The sequence below is a fragment of the Euprymna scolopes genome, chromosome 45 (genome assembly GCF_053919585.1).
Source record: "Euprymna scolopes isolate OS-2025 chromosome 45, ASM5391958v1, whole genome shotgun sequence".
Classification (NCBI taxonomy): Eukaryota; Metazoa; Mollusca; class Cephalopoda; order Sepiida; family Sepiolidae; genus Euprymna; species Euprymna scolopes.
Window position 1 is genome coordinate 60,931,323 of NC_136526.1, and position 15,698 is coordinate 60,947,020.

Sequence of the window (15,698 nt, forward strand, 5' to 3'; positions counted from 1 at the left end):
AAATCGGTAGACTGTTTTTTTTTTAACAGCAAAATCTGATGAGTGAAATGGGATCATTTTTTAACTACGGTGGCCCATATTTACTAACTTTTGTTTATAGCACGCAATAGAAAGAGACATTAATTCTGTAGCGTTAAGCCACCGGAGATTTATTAAATGTATAAGCCCAGATAATATATCAAAGTTATTATTTTAGTAAGGGGGAAATAATGTGGGTAAACATTATAAAAATGATTGTCAAAATTAGTACCATATCCAAGAATTATGAAAAATGATTGAATGTGAGTTTATTGATTGGTGTGTTAGTAATTAAATAATTAGCCAAGGCAATATATCAAAGTTATTTTAGTAAGTGAGAGGGGCGATAATGTGGATTAAAACTACAAAGAATGATTGTCGAAATTAGTAACATATCCAAGAATTATGAAAAATGATGAAATGTGAGTTAATGGATTGGCGTGTTTGTAATGAAATAATCAGCAATACAATTTTGACAAAAAGGGCTAGAATAATATGATGGTGTCTTCATTCATGCTGAACGCCCACAGAATGCCCATCAGCAATATGTTACATATGAAAATGCTGTTGTGGAATTTCCACAGGTCCCGCTAGTTATTATTATTAATATTATTAATATTATTAATTTATTAATTTATTATTATTATTATTATTATTGTTATTGTTATATAAATAAAAAATATATAAAAACTGATCCTGAAAATGTGAAGGTTCAAGTTAAAACGGTGTCAACCAAAATCTGTCCTTTTTCATTCATGGTGAATCGGCCGGGGTCCTTATTCCCTACTCCATCCACTGTTTCATTAATGTTTAACGATGGATTTCAATGAGTAATAGACAACGCATAGAGAATTCTAACATGATTCTTTTATTCTAAGGCAAAACTTCAGTAACATTGTTGAATGTGATGTAAACCCTAATTCAATCCCTCGTGCAACATATTGTTTTAGATTGTATTTGGATCTTTCTCTTCTTTCAATTTTCATTTTGAGATGTCTGCGGATGTCACTTCTGCACATTTTCTTGTACCTCACTATGTAATTGTACCTCACTATGTAATTGTACCTCACTATGTGATTGTACCTCACTATGTGATTGTACCTCACTATGTGATTGTACCTCACTATGTGATTGTACCTCACTATGTAATTGTACCTCACTATGTAATTGTACCTCACTATGTGATTGTACCTCACTATGTAATTGTACCTCACTATGTAATTGTACCTCACTATGTAATTGGTGATTGTAATGGGAATGCTTCTGCTTTTTGTTTAAAATTCATCATATTCTCTCGATACAAACTACCCATTAACTTTGACATGGTGTGACCTCTGTTATCCAATCTCTGCCACACAATGACCTCTTTCCACCTTTTCTGATCTTTTTGTGAGGTTTAATCCATAACACATCTCTTGGTTGAAATAGGTCATCAGTACAACCCCCCACCCCCCAAAAAATGACAGGTTTCTGTGTAGCCATCATATCTTGATAGAACTAGGTAAAATAGTCATTATCATGACATAACCAATATGTATGGACGTGATCTTCAGTTTAGACGTAGAGTGAAACCCATTTATTTGTTTCTATTTTAATAGAAAAGGATGTGGAGATGAGCGAAAATAAATCCTGTCAGTATTCAGTTACGAGCATACTTATCAAATAAGGGGGAATAACTCTGAATGTAGCATTTCTTTTAATTTACATTTTTTATTAGTTCATGCTTTCTTTGTATGATAACCAGGTGCTTCCATTCAACAAGCGTCGACCGAATGTTTTTTGTAGTTTTTATCCTCTTCATTTTTTGTTGTCATCACATTTGATCACCAGTTGTTTTGCACATGAAAAACTATGTAAATATTTGTGATTCCCTTTCATTTGATTTGCTTGGATATGTTTTCGAGTAACAGAGTTTTCACTAAATCTGATTACTGAAAGCATAATGTATGGATAAACTAAGAGACGAACAAGCAGAATATTATACAGCTGCAATATTGAGCATGTTGGGATAGATACTGTTGGTCTTGTGAACAAGAAAATCACTTAACTGTTATCGATTATAAATTTTTGCATATTAAGTCGTTTAATAAACACTTAATAATATTGTTTTTGTTTGATTTAATGCATATCAGTTATTTTTTATGTAAATCTTTTATAATTTTATTTCTTTTTTGTTCACATCAAATTTTTTATATAAGTAATACTTGGGATTATTTGTAATACTTTTCTCAATAACTGAATTTCTTTGTCCATTTAAGGTAAATATTTTACAAAATAAGGAAACAATTTTTCTTGTATACAAATTTTATTTCTATTTTCATTGATATGCAACACTTTTTTTAATGTAAACTCGTTTAATTAGCACCATAGATTATTGTTTTTTAGTTAGATTTATTGCATATCGATTATTTTTTATGTAACATTAGCAAAATTTTATTTTTTTATTCACAGATAAGAAACACTCTAGACAATGAACTCATATATTTAACATAGAAGAATTTTTCTGAACAAAGCTTATCACTGCTTTCCCATTAAAGACTAGAGATGAATCAATTTATAGAAATGAAACACGAACTTTTGAACATATGTTGATGAACGCACATTGAAGAAAAACAACTTGTCTTCAAATGTGATGCATTTTTATTCATTTAAAAACATATTAAAAATATATGTGGAAACATTAAAACAAACGTTATTTTTGTGAAATTCTTAGCATAAGTTTCAGTAAGAAATTTAGAGATAAACCCAACTGGGAAATTTTGTTCATTTATTTTTTGTTTTTGTAAAATATGTGGAAAAGCATGTTCAACCAGTTAAAGTTTAAAGATTAATACGCTGACATACAACACATGTGAAGTGTGTGGCATGGCATCTTCAAATCATCTTGAAATGAACTTCAAACACCAAGCAGAAGGAAATATTATTCATGTGAAATGTGTGGCAAAGCATTTGAAAGCAATTCTGATGTACAATCGCACATTCGAACACACAGAACTTGAATGCCTTCTAGACACTGTCCTCGAGTGTCTAAGGTCTCTCTGTACAGGGGTTTGTTAGAACAATCTGGCTTGAGAATACTTTTTCCATAGAAGTAAACCCTGACCAAATATTCAAAATCGCATAGTATTCGCAGCCCAAATAAGATCTCCTCACTACGGCTACTCTACAGCTTTTCTGAGGAATGGTGCACCTTCTCCAAGTGATATTGCCTCAAGTAATAGCACGAAGCTGGATACTCCACCAGACTAGATAAATTCTTGTCCTGGAATCCAGTAAGACAAAGAGACCAAAATGAAAGATATACTACAATGTATAAAAATGGTTAATTGGGGAGAGGAAAATTATGTTCTCAATTCTTTACTAACTCAGTGTTTGAGAGATAAAGAACTTAAATGGAACATTCGAATATCTATGTATCTCATAAAGAGTTCAAGCGTTAGCCCCAGGTTGTGGGCCCCTTGATTTCTGAGAACTTCGACTGAAGTAAAATAAAACAAAAAAGAGAAACCCCAGGCAAAAAACTAAATAAGATGGTGAATAAGTTGAAAACTTATTATTCCCTCCAAGACCAAGCACTGAGATAAAAGCCTGATGTTCTGCCTTAGCTGCACAAATAAAAAGTAAAACCAAAAACTTTGAAGCAAAAAGGATGAATAAACTTTTTGTAAAAAAACCCAAGAATTGTCTATAGGAGCCTCATTAAAGATAAATAAAGGTGAGCTCCCCACCAAGACAAGAAGATGTTGAGGACACTTAAGTACATAAAGAAAACCACTGGATAAATACAGATAAAGAGGAGGACAAGGAGAAAGAAAAGATGCCAGCTCTAAAAATTTCCAAGGAGGCTGTCTGCAGGAAGGTAGCTCAATGCAGTAATTTCAAGACCCCAGGAATAGACCAAATACTAAATTTCTGGCTGAAAAAACTGAGCGCACTTCATCATCACTATGCATAGGCATTCGATAGAACCATCAGTGGAGATGAAGAGCTACCTGAGTGGCTTACTGTAGGCAGTACATCAATTTTTCCCAAAAATGAGGACACCCACATAGCTAGCAAATATAGACCAATCTGCTGCTTCAGAACAACCTACAAGCTCCTAACAGGGATAATCGCTGATGCAACATATGACCATCTAATTGCTGGTGATTACCTTGAAAGTGAGCAGAGGTTAGGATGTACGAGGATAAAGCTTGGCGGAAAAGACCAACTCCTTGTAAACAGAACCATATTAGAAGACTGCAGAAGAAGACAAATCTGTCAATAGCCTGGATTAATTACAAAAAGGCCTTTGACAGTTTACCTCATTCCTGGATACTTTGCTGTTTGGAGCTGTACAATGTGCACACTGATATTACATCGTTCCTTCAAAAACAAATGGCCAGATGTTGCACATCAATTACATTACAGCACATGGAAGGAAGGATACAGACCCCAAACATAAAGATCAAGTGAGGAATATTCCAGGGAGACAGCCTCTCACCGGTCTTTTTCTACCTCACAATGGATCCACTAAGTAAGCTACTTAAGCAATCCAATGCTGGATACAATCTCAACATGGGTAGAAAGAAGGAAGAAAATAAAAGAGTAAACCATCTATTCTTTATGGACGACCTGAAACTATGCGGAATCCGAGAAACAATTTATCTCTCTGATAGGCATTGTTAAAAATTATACAGAGGACATCTGCATGGAGTTTGGATTCGACAAATGCGCTAAGTGCACCATAAAAAAAGGATGAAAGACAGTATCAGAACATCTTAATCTTGTCAATGGCTCTATTGAAGACCTTGAAGAGGATGCTGTCTATAAATACCTGGGAGTAGAGGAGAATGAGACACTTGAACTTGGAATTATGGAGAGTAGATAATACAGTGGATGTGTTATCGGCAGCTCCAGTAACTCTCACTACTCCTATTTTGTCATTCAGTCCTCATTCAATGAGTGATTTTTCTGACAAAGGGTGAAGAAAAAGCTGCTTAAAGGTCGGTAGTACTTGGTGACCAGTAGTTTGAGATGTCGGAAATTTTTCTGTCTCTGTCTGTCCTTGTAGCCATGTCACTAGTAAGGGTGCTGGAGATAAACGTTTTGTCTGGGCTGACGTTATCTGCCTGATAGTCAGGGACTAGAACCTTGGATTAACCACTAAGGAGGCTGTCCTATCAGCAGGTGCAAAGTACTGGGACTGCTGTATTGCCATTTGGTGAGTGGATCTGGACCATGCAGTATCTCTGTTGGGGCCTCTCAATGCCATACTAGTGGGTAATTGTTACGGCTTTACCTTTTCGTGTGCTACAAAAAGAAAAAACAAATTTCTGTCTTTTTCTCTCTTACTTTCCCTCTTTGTACTGCTCTAACCAAGTATGCCGACCTATACCACAAATCCCAAAACCTCAACATGAAATATCTCCAGAATAAAAACTCGATTAAACCTAGAACCCCATCTTCCAACGTAGACCCCTACTACCAGGTCTTCTTCTCCAACATCAGGGGTCTACGTTCCAACCTTCCAGGGGTTGAAACCCAATTACAGGAGACGAAACCGGACATATTATTTCTAAGTGAAACTGGAATAGGGCCGACCACTTCCCTAGATGAGTTCATAATTAACGGATATTCTAATTTAACAGCTAAATCTGACACCCAAGATCGCCATGGGCATGGAATATGTGCCTACATTAAGGATGGCTTCCCGTGTGGCAGGGATATCTCTAGAGAAGATCCTAATTTACCCTATATGTGCTTCAGGGTTGCACTTGCTAACACCACTGCATTTATATTTGCCCTCTATAGGCCCCACAACAGTGGAGTTACTATCTTTAAGAGCATATCTGAGAAAATAAACCACATAGTGTCTTCACATCCCTTGGCTAACATCCACATCTGTGGTGACTTCAACATCCATAACGTGGAATGGCTGACCCATTCAAATAAGACAGATGATGAGGGGAGGTTTTGTCATGATTTTGCCATTGCTTATGACCTCACTCAGATTGTTTGCGAACCCACCCGTGTGCCCGATACACCCGTCAATATGCAAGCCTCCTAGACCTTTTTCTCTCAACTTCCCCTGAGCTATGTTCATGTTCTGTTCATTCTCCTCTAGGATTCTCCGACCACTCCGTCGTATCAGTTAAGATAAAAGTGAAATGTAAGAAGCCCCCAGACTTACCCCTTCACCGTACTGTATACCGATACTCTATGGCTGACTGGGATAGCTTCCGTACATTCATATCTGATTAACCTCTGCACTCCATGTTTAAAAAGGAAGTGTCCTCTATAGTATCAGATCTGACCGAATGGTTAATTGTAGGCATAGACCAATGGCATTTCTACTTATTTTTATATAATAGAAAGTTATTTTTTGATTATAAAATAAAATATTAAAATTCAAACAGATTTTTTTCGATAAATTTGTGAACAATTTTTTTTATTACAAATAATATTGTTGTATATTAGTTTATATTGGAGGAGATGATATATTAAAACGTGTCATGTGTTATCTAGTGTATGTGAGATATTGTTCTTTTAACAGACAGATAAACGTATAAATCGTACGTATGTTGTTTAGCAAGGAGGACATGATATTGATGTGTAAACTGAGTCATGTTCTATCAGACTTATCACACGGGATATTTTTACAATTCATATGTAAGAAGAATAATATATGCCTCATACCTTTTGTTTTCTAGAAGAGTTCTTCTGTATCTTCTCACTGCTCCATGACGGACCATGAAGCGACCAGCACCATTAAATTGAGACAGCTGTTCTTATTTGTGAAACCATTAAAACAACTCTTTATATCTTTATAATATAAATGTATTACAGTTGCCTCAAATGGTTTTCACAGGATCTGCAGTTAGTCTACATTTTCTGTTCTTACAGCCCGCTCCTAGCTGTCTGTCCACCCCTGTCTAGACGTCTGTCTGCTCTGCTGGTTAATTCTCAACTCTCTGAATCTCTCCAAAACCAACTACATCACGTGTTCTCCTACGTCACCTAATTACGTGTCTCAGACCAACCTAATGTCCACAGCCAGTTATTTGTTTATTCAAAACCCCAAAATAATGTTTACATATATTTTCTATTTTCACGTTCCTTTTGTGATTCACACATCCATCATTTCTTCCGCAATTTAATTGTTTATTCTTGTAATCATAATAACTGATCCAGTGACCACCAGTCGCTCAAATCAATTAACAAGAATACAATAACAATAATAATAATGTTTTGACCATTGACCTTGCTTGCCACAGTTAATAGATACTACGCTATGATCACAGCCTAAAGGGTCATAATATTACAATATTGTAAAAGTCGTATGATTACTTTTTGTCAAGTTTTTCTTCTTTCCCATAATGGTTTTGATTTAAAGAAAGCGATTACTTTCTGATTTGTAAAATTAAAAATTACATTTTTATTAACCAAAACAATGATGTCGGGATCAAATTGAAAATTAAACAAAAATTAATACAAATTACATCGCTTGATTGTCGACAAATTAACTTAGATGACCATTGCAAAAAGTGGCAAGGATTGATGATTTGTTTATTAAAAAATACACGATTAAACCCGGATTTCCAATATCCAACAGAACCTCTCACTACCATGTCCCCTACTCCAACATCAGGGGTCTACGTTCCAACCTTCCAGAGGTTGAAACCGCCAACTACAGGAGACTAAAGCAGACCTATTATTCCTAAGCGAAACTGGCATTGGACCGACTATTCCGCTAGATGAGTTCGTAATTAAAGGATACTCCAACTTAACTTCCAAATCTGACCCTTAAGATCGCCATTGGATGGAATATGTGTCTACATTAAAGATGGCTTTCCATGTGGTAGGGACATCTTCACAGAAGATCCTAAATTACCATATATGCGTTTCTGGGTTGCACTGGCCCACACTACTGCGTTTATATTTGCCCTCTATCGCCTCACAACAATGTTTTTTGTGAAATTTTAAGTATTTGCAAATGGTTTTCCTGTGAAATTATTAGCATAAGATTTCAGTGAGAAATTTAAAGAAATAAACCCGACTGCGAAATCTTGTTCATTTTGCTATAAAATATAAATTGTAAGAAGTTTCAGAAGATAAACACTACTGATAAATGTTATCCTTTTTTTTTAAATGTCTGCAAATGACCATTTTGCTATAAAAATATAATATTGGAGAAGCGTCTTTAATATTAAATCACAACAAACTCGAAAAACATTTTCGACCAATTTTCAGGTTAAATGTTGTTTACACACGTCAAGGAAAACCATTTATTCTTTACTTTTGAAAAATATGTGAAAAAGCATGTTGAACCAGTTACATTTACATATCCACCTAATGTTATGATACACATGCGAACACACACTGAAGACAGAGGGGCGAGAGGTGCGAATTTGTCAGAGATTAATCAACTATTATGAACACTGGGCAACATCTGATAAGCTCCCAATATCCAAACCTTAAAATGGTATATGAACACCAAGAAAAACTGGCCATTACTGGACGTTCCAAGAAGGCGAGCACTCGCCAACAATCGAGCAGAAAATAATACGACAAGCCAATACATGTGAATATTTAGAAGACTCGTGTAGATTGTGTCTAAATAAGAAATGTGAAATTCTGAAGTTTAAAAACCCCAAAACATATTAAAATATATGACTGAAAGAGCGGACGATTGTAGACATGGAATAAACACAAATGAGAAAAATCAAATCAAATCATTATTACTAAGATTTGCACAAAACTGTCTTACAGATGAGATAGAAACAGAAAGCAAGCCTACAATGGAAATAGCCCAAAAGAGTTGAAGAACACATATACACTAAACTGGAAGAATGAACAAACCAACAGCGTGCCACGTATTTCCTGGATTCACAGGAATATATAGATAAAGAAGGCTCTGTATACTAGCTTAAAAACGCATCACTGCACTATGATCAGGAGTGAATATGATGTGTTCTCAGCAATAACAATTGCAGGTTCTACCATAGAAAAATAGAAAGTGTGAGCGACCTGACATCCAGTTGGAGTGCTTTTCTTCTTTTTAATTTAATTTAAAATGTTCCACTAGATTCCTACGCTATGGGAAAATTTGCTATGTGAAGGCACCTTCAACAGCCATCGTTAATGTTACCACGCGTTCGTGCATAGCATAAACAGAAGCGGAAAATAGTCCCTGGGTTTTGTGGTTAATACCCTGCAAGCGGTAAATTTGCGACGAGTTATTATCAGATTCGTTGTCAGCGACCTCGATTACTCATAAAAAAAAGAAATTAGGGTGATCGGTGTTCTATTATAGCGTATTGCTATATTTACCGCAAAACATTTCATGCATTTGCAATTAATTCCGGAGAGCCCACCGAAGCACCTGACAGATAATTTAAATTCCTTAGCTCTTTAACATTTAGCGTCAAAAGTCAAAGTGGTCTATACCTTTGAATAATTTGCAAATTTTATTAATTTCGATATTATTAGTGATCGTTTTGAAGGTATTCACACCCTTCTTAATATTAACGGATTTGGAAAAAGACCTGGTCGCCATATTGAACCTAGCTTCTACTGAAGAAGAAACCGTTATTTTTGGCAGGCTATTTTCCCGCCTTGTGAGTCGTCATTAAAATTGCCAAAATGTCGATACTATGTGACATTATAGAGGAAAACGAAGGAAAACGTTCATTACTTATGTTCATTAATTCTCTATATACATTGTTTCGGAATTTAAAAAAAAATGTGTTTTTATAGCTCCCGATGAAGACTTCTCTGAAAAGAAGTCTGGGTCAAACGGCTTATTCATCTAGCTTATATCTATTTTGACTCGCTCAAGCATAGCTCTTAGGTCTGTGAACGAAGTAACACGTTCAGACTGAGGAATGAAGTTTATAAAAAGTGTAGTTTTTTATATTTGATATAAATATATGTACTTTTTTGCATACAGACCCCCCTCTTCATTTTTCGTCAGTCTTACCCTTAAAATAAAAAGCCCAACCTGGCCATATTCCATATAAACGTTTAGTAAGTAAGTCTGAAAACAAATTTAAACATTGAGGTGTGAGATTCCTTCAGTGTGGCCCTTTAGTCTTTAGAAAAAGATTTTTTCCTGAAATGACAAATGTTAGCAGATGTTGATTCTGGGGCTGTTTTTCTCATGCAAATCCATGAATCGAAAAAAAAAGGCAAACTTAAAAAAATCTACAAGTTTTTACATGAAACTACATTTTTTAAATTACTTAATTATGACTTTTTCTTTGATAATTACTATTAAAAAATATTTATATAAAATGATCAGAAAAAAAGGCCAAATTTGAAAAAGGTCAAACAGAAATTTTGAAGGGCAAACTGCTTTTAAAAGCCCAAATTCGTGAAATTTTGCTTAAAAAAAGCCAACTTGGCAACCCTGGCCACACATTTTCTATTCGAATGTATGGTGGACCAGTAGTGTAATAAATCCAGATTTTCCAAAAATCCTGTTTTCAAATTTGAGCCTTAATTTTTTGTATGCATATAATATTTATTTACAATAAAATCTTTCCACTCTAAATAAAAAAAAAAGATTTTTAAACCAATTTATGACCGTTTTTATATTTATCTTTTTGTGTGTTTAAATTAATGCAGATGTGTGGGCATTCATGAGCGCTAATATTTTGTTTGTTTTTATCTATAAAAATATCTTACAAACTGAATTTGAATATTTGGTAAATTTTTACCTTGTTTCCACCTAAACATTTTTCTTTAAAATGACTACTTTTTCATGTTTTCGGGTATGGTGAAAAAGAATATTACATTGAAAATACATTTTTGTGTGCACATGCATTGTATTTTTCTGAGCGCACATAAATTAGATGCACAAGCACACAAAAATAAAACTGGCGACCAGTAAAAACAATACTGAATATATTGTATAATATTATTGCCTTTAAATTAATAAATGAAGATTCCTTTAAGAGTGCACCTGTTCTCGTCGAGTGGTTCCAATATGGATGATCGATTTACTAAAACTGTTATTAGAAACCGGTTACCCCTTTACAAATATTGGATTTTTATTTTATTTATTTGTGGTAAGTAATGAGTTAGCAAAGTATAGCTGCTCAGGCAGAGGAGACTCTTCTAACATCCAAGCTGAACGACAGTTTGGTGAATATTTATACTAATAGAAAAAGGTTCATTTGTTATAAAAACTTTCCTCACTAGCGGAGAGTTTCTATCGTTTTGTTACTTGCAGTTAATAGACCTGAGAAGAGGTCACAAATAAATTCTTAAGGGAACGTTGAACAACACAAACAAGTGACTGCAGTTTGTTTATGTTCGTTACAAGTCAGGGAAACCTTGTTTCTTTTTCATGGGGCGCTAACCTGTTTTTCTATGGGAAATTCTAGTAAGGTTTGTTCTTACCTACTAATGGTTTCATGTCATACAGACCAACATCGAAGCTTCAAAAATTATTGTATAGAAGTATCTGATTTAAGTAGACACACTGCCATAGAAAATTATAATATCAAGTTAAAACAGACTGCGAATTATTCCTTCGACATACCATCCAGAAGTTTTCATTAATAACTCGCTCCTAACCTTCTGACACTCATATAAAGCACTAGTCTAGTCTCATAAGTTAGTCAAGTAGGGTTATGGAATAGAGGTAAGATTTCAACATTCTAGAAACAACAGTACACTTAACTCCTATTATTCTCCAAAGACAGTCAGGAACCTATGATCATTCACAAGAGAATGCAACATCTTAAAGCAAGTTGTTGCAATATGTTTCCATTTGTTTAGCCTTTAACGTGAAGCTACAATGTTAAATGAGCCACAGTTCGCAACTAAGTTGTCCCAACAACTTATGAGAATTCTTGACTATTGCTCATAAGCACTTGACATTCGCAAAAATTATTAAAATACTCCATTGTGAATTGCATCTGTAAATAAACATGGAAGGAGCCTCAAAAACGAATGTTTCAGAATAAGAACATTGACATAATTTGACGCAGACTAACATAACTTGATGCAGAGAACTTGCTTTGAACCAAGTTACCAACATGAAGTACCTACAGCAGTGTCTCTAGTCTGCCTCATTGGTTCAATGAAGTCTCATAGTTGTTCGCCAGAATAATTATGATCTCCAACAGGATGTGATCCTTGCCTTACAACATACTCCTATAAAAGCAATACACATAAAGCTAGGACAATCTACCAAACACAAGATGTTACTTTGAACTTGGATGAATCTGTGAATGAAATTGTATCTGCTTGCGACCAGTGTGATTCTTGTAGAAATTCCGTACTCACAAATTCACTCAGTCCATTGAAAACTCCTAATATCTGATTACGGAAATCATGACGTACAAACTAAGTAGAATATCATATAGATTAGAATGGATGTAAGTTTTCATTATGACGTTGCTTAGACAAACTAAGAAAGGAACAATAGAATATTATAATGAATTAGAGTATCTGGAGAAAAGTTTTCATTATGACGTCGGTTTTGCTTGCATATGCCTAGCAAAAATTAGGTTGCCAAGTAACAGTGCTACACTGTAACGTGTTTGCATATTATAAAGTTTTGACTGTATAAATCAATTGAATGTTTTCAATTATACATTTCTGAATATTAATAATCTCTTAATAACACCGGAAGATTATTGGTTTTTGGTTTGATTTATTGCATATCGATTATTTGTATGTAAAATTTATATAGTTTTATTTCTTTTTTCTTCACAGGTTAAAATTACAGTGGACATAATTCATATAATTAACATGAAAGGATATTTTATTTTTCTGAACTGAGCTTATCACTGATTTCCCATTTAAGAATATCGATGAATCAACTTGCAGAAATGAAACACAAACTGAAGAACATATTTTAATGAACACACATTGGAGCAACATAGCTTGTAAAAAATGTTGCATTTTAATTTAAAAATTAAATTTGGAGACATTGAAAACAAATGTTATTCCTGTAGAAATCTAAACTGAAGATTTTCAATGAGAAGTTTAAAGAGATAAACTGATAAAGCTTATCTTTTTGAAGTGTTTGCAAATTACAATTTTGCTATAAAATATAACGTTCAAGCAATTCTTAAGTATCACACACCAAAAAAAACATGTTTATGAAGTTTGTGGTAAAGCATTTTAAACCAACTTATGCATATATAAACCTCATTTATTCTTTACTTTTGTGAAGTGTGTGTAAGAACATGTTCAACCAGTTCTAATTTAAAAAGTAACACACTGACACATAGAACATGTAAAGTGGGTGGTATGGCATCTTCAAATTATTCTGAAACAAACGAGCACATGCAAACAGCCACAAAAGAAAAACTTTATTCTTGTGAAGTTTGTGGCAAAACATTTGTGAATCATCATGATGTACAATCACATATGCAAACACACACCGGAGAGAAAACATTTACACAGGCAGCTAATGATATCGAACACATGCGAAGAATACACACTGGAGAGAAACCTTATTCATGTAAAATTTGTAGTAAAGCATTTGCAACTAATGATGCTGTAAAATCACACATGCCAACACATACTGGACGTAAACCTTATTTTTGTAAAGTTTGTGGTAAAGCATTTTCACTGCAATATAGTGTAAGGAGACATATGCGAATACACACTGGAGAGAAACCTTTTTCTTGTCAAGTGTGTGGTAAAGTATTTGCAGATCAAAGTAATGCAACAGCACACATGCGAACACACACCGGGGAGAAACCTTACTCTTGTGAAGTGTGTAGTAAAGCATTTGTAGATAAAAATAAAGTAACTAGGCACATGCGAACACACACTGGAGAGAAACCTTTTCCTTGTAGTGTGTGTGGTAAACAATTTACAAATCAAGCTCATGTAAAGTCACACATGCGAAGACACACTGGAGAGAAACCTTATTGTTGTGAAATATGTGGTAAAGCATTAGCAGATAAAAGTATTGTAACGATACACATGAGAACACACACTGGAGAGAAACCCTACTCTTGTGAAGTTTGTGGTAAAACATTTGCAGATAAAAATAATGTAACAAGACATGTACGAACACACACTGGAGACAAACCGTTTTCTTGTGAAGTGTGTGGTAAAGCATTTGCAGATCAAAGTAATGTAACAGCACACATGCGAACACACACTGGAGAGAAAAGTTACTTTTGTGAAGTATGTGGTAGAGCATTTGCAAATAAAAATAATTTAACGAGACATATGCGAACACACTGGAGAAAAAGGCTGGATACATAAATAAAAAGATTGGATAAATAAAGAAAAAGATAACCTTTTCCTTGTGATGTGTTTGGTAAATAATTTACATATCCAACTCATGCAAAGGCTTATATGCAAACAGACCCTGGAGAGCAAAATGTGCTGCCTTACAACAATACAAATATTCATTGTATATTTTTCTTTTATTTATGTTAAACAAGTTATAAGTAACCTCATAAAGGGGCTAATCCTCTGCAAAAACAATCCACATTTTGTTTTGTTTTTTGTTTTTTTTTAACTTTTACAATTTTCAAGTTATAAATAAAATAAAGTAAAACGTTCATCTTCACTGTTTATGGACGTTTATTATTGTAAAAGCATCTAACATAAAATTAATATCACCATTGGATTTCTCATAAAATTTACAACTCATTTCACCCATCACAATTCGGACTTTAATTCAATAATTTTAGTTGACTATTTGCGTTGACCATAGAGATCAATAGCAAACTCAGCAGAAGGTAACTGTTCGCCTCTACAATATCTTATAAGTTGATATATAAAAGTAATTAACTAACCAAATGATCCTCGTCTGAGCATATTACCCATCTACTAATTATCGTTTCTTAGTGTTATACAAGTTAAAGAGTTTATATCCATACCTGCTATTTGCTTATCAATTATCTAAAAATTAATGGTTAATACATTAATTTCCTTATAATTAAAATGCCTAAAAGTTTTGCAATGCATTGTACTTGGAAGAAATTTAACTATATATATATATATATATATATATATATATATATATATACACACAAACACACTCACAAATTACCTTCTACTAAAAAACATCACAAGAGGATATTTAGGTAAATGTTTACTTTAACTACAACAGAACACTGACCAATAAAATTTGTTTGTTTTATTACAGGTTTTGGGGGTTGCTGACAACGAATCTGATATTCAAACCTGTCGCAAATTTACTGTTTGCATGGTATTAACCCCTGAACCCTCGCACTATTTTGTGCCATCTCACCGCCTCCGTTTGTGCTATTCTTAAATGATGTGCATGCGTGTAGTAAAGTGACTTGTCACATCGCGGAAGAATTTTTTATCAGACATTTGAAATAAAGTTTTCAAAATAAAAAAAATGTGGTTCATTTTTGTGTTACGTAGTTTTGGAAGATTTTTAATTGATCTATAAAAATAAGTTTTTATGAGCGGTTTACAAAAACTTTTATTTTTTGTCCTTTTTTGGGGGGAGGGGGTTATTCAATTATAGAACTTGTACAACATTTAACAGGAGCTTCTGCAGTTTAATTTACTGTTTTTTCGTATTTAATGCCTTCCCCTCAATTTACTATATATTGTTGTTGTAGATTTCAGTGTGCTGAAAAAGGATCTGAAAACCGTATCCATCGCAAATTAATAGTTTTGGAGATATTAATATTTTTCCAAGGGATTGTTTTCTTTGTAAAATCAGCTATAATGACATAAGT

General features: G+C 33.9%; 1 long non-coding RNA gene across 1 annotated transcript in view; it reads left to right on the forward strand.

Moving 5' to 3' along the window:
- The window catches only part of LOC145269805 (uncharacterized), a 16,357-nt gene extending 1,016 nt beyond the window's left edge, over nt 1–15,341 (forward strand). The window contains exons 2-3 of the long non-coding RNA XR_013865249.1: nt 12,727–14,720; nt 15,131–15,341. This is a non-coding gene — a long non-coding RNA (uncharacterized LOC145269805). The remainder of the gene's footprint in view (nt 1–12,726; nt 14,721–15,130) is intronic.
- The last annotated feature ends 357 nt before the right edge of the window (nt 15,342–15,698 follow it).